At 54.4% G+C, this 12,643-nt stretch overlaps 1 protein-coding gene across 15 annotated transcripts in view; it reads left to right on the forward strand.

The window, feature by feature from the left end:
* Positions 1-12,643, forward strand: part of ZFHX3 (zinc finger homeobox 3) — a 325,534-nt gene that overhangs the window by 220,293 nt on the left and 92,598 nt on the right. The window contains exon 1 of one of the 15 annotated variants that reach the window (XM_078868822.1): positions 2,473-2,718. The exons of 12 other annotated variants lie outside the window; for them this stretch is intronic. The gene's annotated coding sequence lies outside the window, so the exon portion shown is untranslated. Of the gene's footprint in view, positions 1-2,472; positions 2,719-8,653; positions 8,739-10,661; positions 10,751-12,643 lie in introns of those variants that run through there. 2 more of the 15 variants (XM_078868819.1, XM_078868823.1) reach the window with 2 other exon arrangements.

Here is a 12,643-nt window from a genome sequence, read left to right on the forward strand (position 1 = left end):
ACTCCTCCCCTCACCATGTGAATCTTGTCGTGGCTTTTAAAGGACCCCTGTAGCCCCGTGTGTGTGTGTGTGTTGTGGTGGGAGTGGTGGTGTTAGTGGTCAGCAGGCCTGCTCATAGGAACGGGGGCAATTTGTTCAAGGCCTCGCACAAACGAGGAGCCCTTAGCGGGTCAGTATTTTCGTCGCTTCTGAATAAGAGGGCTGCACCGTGGTATTCTGCCCCGGGTCTGCAGGAACTTACGAGCAGCCCTGGTGTGCTTAGTGCACTGCACAGCGAGCCAGGTGACCCTCTCTTCCGATTCCCGCTCACGGTAAACATCCGCGCTGAAGTATCTCTCCGGGCCACTCCCTTGGCTGGCTCGGCCTTAAATTAATACCTGGCGTGTGTGTCAACATCGACATTGGGGAGTTTTTAAGGTGTCCGAGCGTGGTTTTCGGCCGCATCATTACCTCTTGCGGCAGGCCGGCCTTCGTCGGTGTTCGCTTCGCAATACTTGCCCCAATAGCTGGTGAAGGCTGCACGGGGGATCTTTGTCTTTGTGTGGGAGTGGGGAGGGGGGGAGCTGGCAGAGCAGCATAGTTTTTGGTGGTTCCGTGTTATTGGCTGTTTTTTTTAGCGGACTGCTTTTATGACGAGTGTCGCAATGTGCAGGTTAACCGCGCGGTATTTCTGATTTATTATCCACGTTTGTCGTGCAGGAACTCCGTGTGAACAAGTACGACGATTAGCTGACGTAAAACCACGTGACTTCTGTAAAATGTCGAGAAATCGGCAACTCCAAGGTTCCACTCTAAGCTGCTTCATCCTTTCAGTCGCGTTGGACGACGTACAAGAGCTGACATCTGGCCTGGACACATTTCTGAGCGCGAAGATAATGTTGGGTTGTTTTATTTTAGCAAAAGTCTGCGAGGTGTTTGTCCAAATGTTGTAAGAAATGCAAGCGGTGCGTGTCTTTGACGAGGGCAGCTTTAATCACTGGGCAGAACTTTCCACCCGTGCGACCTCTGGTCTTGCAGGGGTTCTGCGTGGCCACCCACCACAACCAACAAACGCCGTTCATGGCTACGGCAGCGGCGAAACAGCTCGACGTCTCGCTCGCAGAATGATTATCATTATTATTTAGATCAAACACAAGCATCACATGTAAACAACACACACGATTGCCACTTTCATGCATCTTTTATTAACGATGTTTAAAATATACATCCGTTGGTCGAGAGATGTCGGGAACATTCATTGTTGATGAGCCATTGTTGTTGTCATTTAGGCGTTTAGCCGCGTCAGCAAGCAGGTGTTATTGTTTATAGCTCTCATGGAAGATTGCGCCCACTCATGGGGGTTTCATATTTGCTCGTGGAGGCAGTTGACGATCGGCCGAACCAATCCGCCGTCTGCGCGCTTTGATTCTCGGCATTTTTGGCTCGAATCTCCACTCAAATGTGCAGCCCCCGCCGCTCTAGATTGGAAGCGGCTTGGCAGCGACGCGCATGTACGCTGGGATTTATTAATTGACGAAATGTTCTCTCCGTGTTAACACGGGCGGCTCCGCGACGTCTTTGTGTTGCGGGCGCGAGCGGTAAATCCTGGACGCCGCTTGTTTCAAACGCGGCGCGGTGATTAATTGAATTCGGGGGCCATAAGTTCAACATTTTCAGTCGTTTGAATGTGCCAGCCGAGGTGGATTGCTGACATTTAACCCCCGCGATGTGCTTTTGCGACTGGGAGCGGTGGCCTCCGTTTATTTATGCCCGAGAGTGAGCGATGATGCGTGCGTTAAACTGCCCCCCCCCCTCCTCCAGCTCCTCCGCCCCCCGACGTGAGCGCACGTGAGCGGGCGTGAGTCGAGTACACGCACGCGCATGCGCTCACACACACATTCATTCACACGCACATACACTTACAAAGACAAAGATCCCCCCGTGTAGCCTTCACAGACCGTTGGGGGAAAGTGCTGTTAGCGAGCACCTAATTAAGGCCGACACCGCACACGAGGGGGTGGGTGCCCAGCACCACGCCCGACCGCTTTTGTCTCCCTAGTGGCGATGTTTACACTAGGTACTGATTTGAGGCTGAGTCGACCTAGGGGAGGCCCAGTACCGGTTCAGATAATCGTCACCGGTGTTAGCTGTGAACGGGAATTTCGAGTCGCATTCCTATCACTGAAACCCACTCTCATGTACTGACACACACACGTGTACTGACACACATACACACACGTGTACAGTGCTCCCACACGTCCACATGCACAACATACGCAACGCTCGCCGGGCCACCGCTCACTCGGACACTCGCACGCAAAGACACGCAAACTGGCACGCCTAAACGCACTCGCACACTCACACATTTACACTCACTTGAACACACTCACCTACTCGCGCGCACGCACTCACTCACGCACGCGTGCCGGGCTCGGCTCTCTGGCGCTCGCTCAGCGCTCTCCGGCACTCGGCGAGGGGGCGACACTGCCGTGGCCGCGGCGGGGCGGGTAGCGCGTGAGACCCCGGCGCCGCACGCGGGTGGACGCACGCGGGTGGACGCACGCGGGTGGACGCACGCGGGTGGACGCACGCGGGTGGACGCACGCGGGTGGACGCACGCGGGTGGACGCACGCGGGTGGACGCGAGCGTTCGGGCGCGGAGCGAGCTGCGCGAGCACACCCCGCGAGGCGGTGCCCTGCAGGGGCACCGCAGCGATGAGAGGGGGACGAGGAGGAGGGGTGAGTGGGTGGGTGCGCGTGCCCTTTCGCACGTGGTGCATGTGGCTTGTGAGAGGAGTAGTGGGAAAGTGGCCGTATGTTTCGGTTGTTTCGCCCCCCGCCATCCGTGCTGTCGACTACCTGCCCCCTGTTCAAGTGCAAGCGAAAATAATTTATGTTCTACCTTGGCTATGACTTGATTGCATCTTTCTCCTTTAAAAAAAATGTCGCCTGCTGTTTTTGTGCAGCGCATTGATGTGCGGGTACATGTAGATGCCATTCACATTGTCTTGCGTTTAGCACACGAGGCCTGTGCGAGGTGTCTTGGCGTGACAGGCAAGCCGAGAGCGCACGTCTCTTGTACATCTTTACTCTTGCAGCGTTGAGCTGTCCTTATGGCTCGTCCATATTTATCTATGCTCAATCTTGATTTGAAGCTTTCGTCACTGCAGGAATCCATACTCTTTGGTTATTTCGTTAAAGTCACGTAGGTAGAAATAAAATAAAATGAATCACGACGTTTCGAACGCAACGCAAGCGTTCGTCTTCAGGTGAAAATCGCGATAGCTGTGATGTCTGCTGCGAACAGCACGGTGTCTGCTTATCTATGCCCCTTAACCAATGTTCAGCCACTTTGTAAATCCACAGCTGGATGAAGGCCACCTTAACGATGTATCACTATATTAGTATTTTCCACGTAAGGCCCACTGAGCTATATAGCTCTTTCAGAAGCGACCTGAACACAATTGATAGCTAAACGAGGGTGATTATCATGGGGCAATGCACATCAGCCAAATACTCTAAACGCCTGTTTTCTAATGCCGTATATCCGTCTTGGGAGTTATGTAACCATACTTCGCCACGCCGGTGAGTGCAGGTTGCAGCAGGTAGACATCACTCGCCACTCTAATCAATCTTGGGTCGCCAGGTTCATAGCACAAGTGTGCCAACCGCTGCACCACCGCTCCATCCCACGACTAATTAACGTGACTGTGTACGGAGATTTCATTATTTTACGTTTTGTTATTATTTTTATTTAATTAACGTATTATTGGCGGGAGGTTTGCTTGTTTGTGTAATTGTGTTGATTTCCCCCGGTGGCGCTGAGTGGGAGGCACTGGGTTTTGGGGCACTCCCACGCACAGGTGCAGGGTTGGGGGGTGGGGGTAAGATGGGAAGCAGGCCCAGTAACCGTCCGTGGCACGGGATTGGCACGGTGTTGGCACACACGTGTGATCGGGGGTGGTGTTCGCGGCGGCTGATGCTGGCACTCGCCGAGAAATGCACGCGAAGGCTGCACGTCACCATCTTCACGATCAACCAGGATCACCATCTTCACGATCAACCAGGATCGCCATCTTCACGATCAACCAGGATCGCCATCTTCACGATCAACCAGGATCGCCATCTTCACGATCAACCAGGATCGCCATCTTCACGCTCAACCACGATCGCCATCTTCACGCTCAACCACGATCGCCATCTTCACGCTCAACCACGATCGCCATGTTCACGCTCAACCACGATCGCCATGTTCACGCTCAACCACGATCGCCATGTTCACGCTCAACCACGATCGCCATCTTCACGCTCAACCACGATCGCCATCTTCACGCTCAACCACGATCGCCATCTTCACGCTCAACCACGATCGCCATCTTCACGATCAACCACGATCGCCATGTTCACGCTCAACCACGATCGCCATGTTCACGCTCAACCACGATCGCCATGTTCACGCTCAACCACGATCGCCATGTTCACGCTCAACCACGATCGCCATGTTCACGCTCAACCACGATCGCCATGTTCACGCTCAACCACGATCGCCATGTTCACGCTCAACCACGATCGCCATGTTCACGCTCAACCACGATCGCCATGTTCACGCTCAACCACGATCGCCATGTTCACGCTCAACCACGATCGCCATGTTCACGCTCAACCACGATCGCCATGTTCACGCTCAACCACGATCGCCATGTTCACGCTCAACCACGATCGCCATGTTCACGCTCAACCACGATCGCCATGTTCACGCTCAACCACGATCGCCATGTTCACGCTCAACCACGATCGCCATGTTCACGCTCAACCACGATCGCCATGTTCACGCTCAACTCGCTGCCAGATGAAGGTTTCCTCGAGTCCGTTGATTCAACAGTCCACGTAATTTTGGCACGAGGGTTGATTTTTACCGCTCCACCTCTGCCGAGGACGCCCTGTCCGGCACGTGACCTTCTCTTCGGCTGCCACTCTTGCCGCGAGCCCCCACCGCCAGGTGGTCATCCCCGGCCCCGACACGTGTGCCGCCCAAGCCCCACTCGCGTTTGACAGTCGGTACGCTGTGTTAACTCGCGAGCGTTTAATCCAATCCGCGCTGTCTCCTCTCTTGTCTCTTCCCCAAGGTAATTCCCAGCGTGTACGTCTCAAAGCTTCTTTTGCACAATTTTCCAGCTTTTTTGTTTCCGTTCTCATTTGCGAACGTTGCGCGTTCGTATCGCTGCACCGTGCCCAAACAAAACACATCATTTGCTGCCATTTTGTGGGTTGTGTGGGAAATAGTTTGGTAACAATGTGGCCACTTCAACAAATGGCTGGAAGGCGTCGAACCTAGAAGGCTGATAGGCTGATGGACTAAATTGATATTTTTTCTTCCCCCTGGGGAAACAGAATCTGTTTATTCATTACGCTTATTTTTTCCGCTGCCATGTAACTCACATCTGGATTATTGGTGGGGACTCGGGAGACACACGTGACGCCCATTAGTGCTGCACCCTTGCCCTCGTGTAATGTACACTTTGAGAAGTTTTTTGCATGGCCTATTTTTTCACTCGCGTGTCCGGGTCACAACAATATGTTTACATCTGATTTATTTTTTGAGTCACCGCAGTTTTTCATAATTTGCTTCGGGGTTGCGTTAGCGGCGCGAGCAATGCCCGGCCGCCAGCCAAACGCCGACTTCAAAGTACTTTAGGAATACTTGGAGCGTATCTGCCGTTGCCATATTAACTGAATTTTAATGAGCCCATTGTTGACTGGCTCAAAAGGAAGCGAAGCTTTGTCTTAAGCTTCGGCACCACTTTGATGGATTATTTCCCAGCACTGGGAAGTAAATAAACAGCGAGCCTATCCCTCCGCCGCCGAGGGTCCCTTTCAGCTCCTTGGCCGGATTAAACACATCTGAAATTTTCACGCTGAGCTTCTCCTTTGTCTTTGGTTAACGTGCTCCGACATGTTGATGGAGGGCTGTGCGCGCGCGGGGCAGATCAAAGCCCGGCAGTAATGACATCCGCGGCAACACGATATGATTTCTGGACGATTTTATTTCACGGCGGAGGAAAAAACTTCAGAGGTCCGCCTGTTTTGAGGACGCCACGGTTTGTGTTCGGCTCGCACCGCGCAAGCACCTCCTCCGTCTCTCTTCCGGCGCGTTGTCTCTTCACGCCGGCCTCTTTCCCCCCACCCCGACCCCGTGCCGTCGCCGCTCCCCTGTCCCCCACCCTGCCCAGCTCGCGCCGAGCGCGATTCGGTCCGCAGTAATTTGCCAGCAGATGGAGAGAATTCGAACCCCTCCTTCGCAGCTTTGTCTTCTGCAGGCGCTTTGCTGAATGGCGGGCCCTGGTATGCCTTTCATATATCCCTTCCCCTTCATCGGCTCACACGCTGCTTAATCACTCTGAGTCCCGCGCCCTGGGCAGCACAAAGGACTATCGGCCTCCCCCTATTGTCGAGGGGGGGCCCCCCGTCTTATCGGCCTCCCACCCCTCCGCTCGCCACCCCCTCATTGTCAGGGAGGGGGACCTCATCTTATTACTGCCGTTCGTGACTGCTTCTTTGTCCTAATGGCTGCAAAAAACTTAAGTAAAGTTAGGGCATTACTCCCTTTGTTTGCTCGCCTCTCGGTCACCCCGGCTGCGAGGCACCTCTGTCAGTTGTTTATTTCAAAAGGGGGGGCGGTGGAGGCCCTCCAAAAGAGAAGGACGCACGATACTTGCTGCCCATTTTTCTCGTCGCGCTCGTGGCTCCCGCTAAGAGCACGCCGCGCGGGAGAGGAGGCGGCAGCCGCTCAAATACGGATTCGGTTCAGGGAGGGGGGGGGAGGGTGGGGGAGGGGGGGGCACCGGGGGGGGGCACCCTCGGGAGACTGAAACTCATTGCTGGGCGGCGCGTCCCCTCGGCACCGGCGTGGACGTTGGGCGGCTGTCGGAACGTCGGGGCCATGGCTGAGACAAGAGAGAGAGAGAGAGATTGGAGGTGGGGGGAGAGACATCCACCGTTCGCTTTGGGAAGGGTCAAGCGAAAAATGTCAACTGCAGTTAATGGGCCCACTTAGGCAAGCATGCGACTGTCTCCCTTTAACCGGCCAGCAGTGCTGACCCGTGAGCCAGGGCTGCAGTCTCCTCCGTATGTCAAACCAAACGGGACACGTGTTTTGTTTTATTGCTTGAGCAACGAACGTCGAGCGTGCGAGTGAGAGCGAGCGGGCGGGCGCGTCCTAACTTGGGAAATGTGCTACAAAGGCGACGGGGTGCTCCGTGAAACCGCTGAGTGCAATGCGCACCGCAACAGAATCTCTAAACACGGAGAGCGGGTAATGTAAGCGCGTTCCACAGGTCGCGCTGAAACGGGCAACGTTTTTTTCAAGTTAAGCCATTTTAACGCGAGTGGGTGTCGTAAATTCATTGCCAGGATTGGTTGAGAGCCCTCCATTTGTGTGTTTGTTGCTCCTTCTCATCTTCTCCTAAGTAACAGACCATTCGAGGCTATTTTTCAAGTGTTCTGGCTCCGCAGCCCTTTTGATTTGAGTTCTGTCGACCCCCGCGTTGAGTTTGGTTCAGAAGCGTGAAGGACCTTCGGATGTCGGTCACACGGCTGAGCCTGACTAGACCGAGGAAGCGAAGTTTGGCTTGTCCTTATCGCTCGCACCTATAATTATTATTAATAATGACCTCTGCTGATTTTCTTTTTATTTCTGCGTGTAAACAATAACGGAAGGTCTCCGAAATGACACACGAGGGCCAAGGCGCTTTGGACGTGGTCTCGAGCCGACGTCCGCAAACCCGTGAGAGGCCGCTCCGCTCCGGGCGCTCGTCTGCTGAGCGTTCCGGCACCCTCCGCTTGCGCCGGCTCTGAGCGCCGCTTGTGTCGGCGCGAGCCGGAGGAGGGGGACGGGTCCACTTGCCGCCCGTCCCGTCCCGCCTGTCTCTCTTGCTGGGAAGTTATCGAACTCCGCCGCCGCTCACTGCCGCCGCCGCTCACTGCCGCCGCCGCTATGTCACCTTTACTTCCCCACGTCCCCGCGACGGTGGCTCGGGGCTAACGTTTCCTCTGGGCGCGACTGCGCCGGGCGTGACGGCCCGTGGAAAGACAGCGACCGCGCCCGGGCCTCGGCGAGCACACGCCCGCCACCGGGCGCCCCGGGACGCGCGCGGCCAAGAGTTCTTGTTTAATTGACAGCACGCGCCGCTCCTCCTCCTTTGCCGACGACGCGGAGGGCAGCGGAGGAGGAGCGGCGCAAACGCGGCGGTTGGCGGACGGGGCGGCAGTAAGGGGGGGGGCGGTGACGAGCACGCCGCGTGCGGTGTCGTGGCGGAGGGGCCCCGCGCGCTCGCCGCGGCCGGATGAAGCCCGGCAGCGGCGGCGTGCGAGCTCTCGCTGTCTGTTAGCAGCTGGATTAGCGCGCGGCGCAGCGGCCGCTGGGGCCCCCGCTAAATCAGCAGCCGAGGGATTATGCCCCCGTGTTTGTGTTGTCGCCGTGCCAGGGAGCGCGCGCACAGAAGCTGCCGGCTAAACCAAAACCGCCTCGCACGATTTTTTTATTATTTGGGAGGGGGGGCGGTGAGGGGGGGGAAGAGGTCCGTGGTGTGGAGCGGAAGGTGCGGCGGTGGTGGTGGAGGGCGGGCGGTTGTAATTTTTTGCAAACTTATTACATGCGATCGCGACGGAGGGCAAGATCCGTTGCCAAATTTCGCGTCACAGCTGCGGAGCGTGGCTTTTGCCGAGAGCCACGGTGACGCTTCTGAAGGCGCGATCGCCGGGTGAGTAGCGGTGCGGGCGGCGTTGCCGAACCACTGACTGCTCGCATTCCTGGGATGAATGAAGTGGATCGCGAGGGGGGTGTTCGTCCTAAGCTATCGCCGTCCATGTTTAGCTGTTTGCACAACAATGTTTGCGGACAATACCGATGTGTGGTGTTTATTTTTAATGCTCAGATTAATGGGATCAGATGCGTTGTGCTCGGAGCAGCAGTTTTCAGAATCGGTGAGCGCTTTGTACGTGTCACCCGCCGGCAGTGACGCCGCGTGACTGAAGCACTTTAAAGTTCTGATCGCACGCAGGATCCATTACAGACAATCTCGGGTGCAAGTTGTCATCTCGGCCATTTTGTAATGCACAAGCTGTTTGTGTTGAATTATTGAAAGTGCAGATAAATGTGCCTGTCTCCACAGTAATTAGGGAATGATTAAGATTTCATGCTTTTTTAGACTCATTCCAATGTTGCATTACTGAATCCGTGCCTCTGGCATAATTAACTTGACTCTCATCAATGATTAAAGTTACACACTAAACGTGTTAATATTTAATTCCCAGGAAATTGAAGTGTCATTTACTGCAGTCCTGATTGCAAAGCCCCCTTCTCAAAGATCTCTCTCCTGCTCGCTCTCTGGGCCTTAATAGTAGTGCGTTCTTATTTCATATCTCTATAACCACGCGTACCCATAACGATTATACCATCCTTCCGTGGCGATGTCATCTGTCCAGACCCCAGGAGGGAATCCAACCAGGGCACTGCCACTCAGCAGCATAAAAGCTCCCGTGGGGGTGGGGTTTTGTTTGGGCTCTGGCTGGCAGCAGCAGCAATGATGAGTCCCCCAGTCACAATATGTTTGATGCATGTGCACCACATGAATATATGCATAAGCGTCCTGTGTATATTCACTGCGTCAGCGTCTGTCATAAATTAAAATTTTGTTAAGTGAATTGCCCATTAGTTAATGCGTCACTTGCGCCCCCCTTTTCAGTCGCAGACCACCCCACCCACACCCCACCCACCTACCCCCACCCCTACCAAGGCTGTGAGTTTTGCCCAGAGGGGTGGGGGGGGCTCTGAATGAAGAGGCAGGCGGGCAGGGCAGGGTTAATTTGGGCTGCGCCGGCATAGCGCCTTGGTGCAGATTGGAGGTCGTTAAACGCATGCCAGGTGAATCGGCTGTTTTGCAAAAGTGTGTCAGACAAAGGTGAGAGCAACCAGAACTTCGGAGCAACAGATCCCCTAATCCCTCCCCACTGCTTAGCCCGGCTTCCAAAGCAGCCGCTTGGAAAGTTCAAAGACAGAGCCAGTCTTTGGCCCTCCCCTTCCCCTTGTGTTATAATTGGCTCTTTTATGAAGCCCTGAGCTTCATGGTTGGTTAGTGGCTCTAACAGGCAGCGCTGGATTTATTCCCTCGCTCGTGTATTGAAATCTGCTGCTGCGAAAAACTCAACGAGCACGGCGGCCACAGTGACGCCCCTGTGGTGCCAACATGCAGTGGCATGGCGTGGTTGGCATGAGCCCTGGTGCAAGGATTAAATGGGGCCTACACCTGGCCAATTTCCTCCCCATGCCCCCTCAACTACTCTTCATAGCTCGATGCCTGGGCCCCTTCAGTCTGAGGACCTTGGTGCAGTTGCACCGCCTGCACACTCGATTGCTGTGCCGTGGTGCCACCCTGGTGTTGCTATGGTGGTCCCTTTGCTAGACTTGGAGCAGTTCACACCCAACCCATACATGCAATTAGATTGTCACAATTCTGTTAAAAATAATTTAAAATACAATTTTCTCCATCTTGTTCGCATTATTTATTCGTGCTATATTTCTAACCTTTGTACACTTTTGCTCACTCCACCGGCAAGGTAACCTTCGCGTCCTTGTGTCATTTTCACGAACAGCGAAATAACCGACTCCCACGCAAACGACGTGAGCCCGAGGAATGGCGCTTGGTTGTCTATGGGGCGCCTCTCCGTCGTTCCCCATCTGTCCCAGCGCCCGGCTCTCTTTTCGACAAGCGTGGTGCGTCTCCGAACAGCGTCGCCGCCCTCTCCGTCGGCGCTAGCAACGGCCGCGTTTGCGCATTTCTGCATCGTTGTGCGTGCTGCAAGCATGTAACATTTTATTATTATTACTATTAATTTGTATTATTTTTCATTGTGACAATCACACCTGGCGTTTATGTGCCAGCGAAGGTGTAAACTACGATAGGAGCGGTGCGCGCACGGCTTCGTGGAAGCCGGAAACTCCTCACGATTGCGAGCGCGCGCCTCGCAACGCTCGCCCATCCGTGCGGGACGCTAAAGCAGCGCAGATGTCGTCCTCGGCAGTGTTGTACTATACTGAAATGATAAAATCCACCTCCATGGAATAACGATGACAATTGGAACGTGGTTAATACGTGATGTAAAACATATATATAACATGAAAAATTTAATTTGAAACAAATCGAAAAAAAGAAATAGCATTTTAACAAATGTTGTAAAAATTGCATGTTGTGTTTTGAAATTTAGCATGTGATATCGCATATGTATGCATGTGCATGTACCCGCGTGTGTGTGCGTGTGTGTGTGGGGAGCGGCAGTGTCGCTGTTAGCGCGCTGCGCTACAAACCTGGTGACCCGAGTTCGATTCCCACTCGTGGCGAACACCAGTGACGATTATCTGAACCGGTCCTGGGCCTCCTCTAGGTCGACTCAGCCTCAAATTAGTACCTAGTATGGTGTATAGACATCTCCACTAGGGAGACAAAGGCAGCCAGGCATGGTGCTGGCCACCCACCCCCTCGTGTGCCGTTCCAGCCTTCATAGGTGCTCGCTAACAGCACTTGCCCCAACAGTCTGTTCAGGCTATACGGGGGATCTTTGTCTTTGTGGGAAGCAGTTGCGTGGCTAGCGCTCTGCTCTACGATGCCAGCAATGCGAGTTCAATTCGCGGCCACGGCTAGCATCAGTGACGACTCACCTGTGCCGGTGCTGGGCCTCCGCTAGCTAGATCGACTTGGGCCTCGAACGAGTAGCCGGTGCAAACGTGCAGACATCGGCACTCGGCAGGAAAAACATTGGCCAGGCGTGGCGATGGCCCACGCGGCCACCCTTTCGTCGCTGTGCCAGCCTCGCTAGTGGCTCGCTGACAGTAACAGCCGTCCGTGCAGCTGCACGGGAAGGGGATCTGTGCCTGTGCTACAGGTGGTATTGGGGTAGAGTCGGGCTCGGGGGTGGTTGATATTTGAGGTGCGGGATGTGAGGGAGGGGAGCTGTGAGGGGGTTCTCAACCGTAGAGAACGTCGCCAAAGTCGCGAGTGCCGCCCTTCGTGCATCCTCATCTCAGCCTTCCCATTCCATACAAGCCTCCAGGAGAGGAGCCCTGAACTCTGAACTCTTCTTTCCTTATGAGTCGGTGCACATTTTTACGTACAGAAGTCCTCACTTGACGCTTTCTCACGCTTCAGCACGGTTCTTTTATTCGGGAACGCTTTTTGCACGACGCGGGAACGCGCTTCGTCGTAACGCGGTCTCTGAGCGGTCGATGACGAACTACTTTCTCGAGCTGCCTGGTTGAGCAGCAGAATGATACGGTACGAGGAACGATACATTGCATGGCGTCGCTGTGCCCTCATCTCAGTGCTTTGTCCCTCCGTGGCATGGACTGCAGGCAGATTTTATAGTGCAAATGTGATTCGGTCTTGTACAGTAATTCCTCGCTTTGAACGCTTTCTTCGCTTAATGAGGCATTTCCAAGGAACGCATCACCCGCCTTAAACGAACGATTTTACTGTGCGTGTTTGTACATTTAAAAAATCATAATTTAGAAAAAAAAATTCAATTTACTTTAGACGGAGGCTTTCCCAAGCCGTGTCAGCTTATGAGGGTTGCGAGAGGAGTACACTTCACCACGCTGGTCAGCGCGGCTTGG

This window comes from Lampetra fluviatilis, chromosome 26 (assembly GCF_964198595.1).
Source record: "Lampetra fluviatilis chromosome 26, kcLamFluv1.1, whole genome shotgun sequence".
NCBI lineage: Eukaryota > Metazoa > Chordata > Hyperoartia > Petromyzontiformes > Petromyzontidae > Lampetra > Lampetra fluviatilis.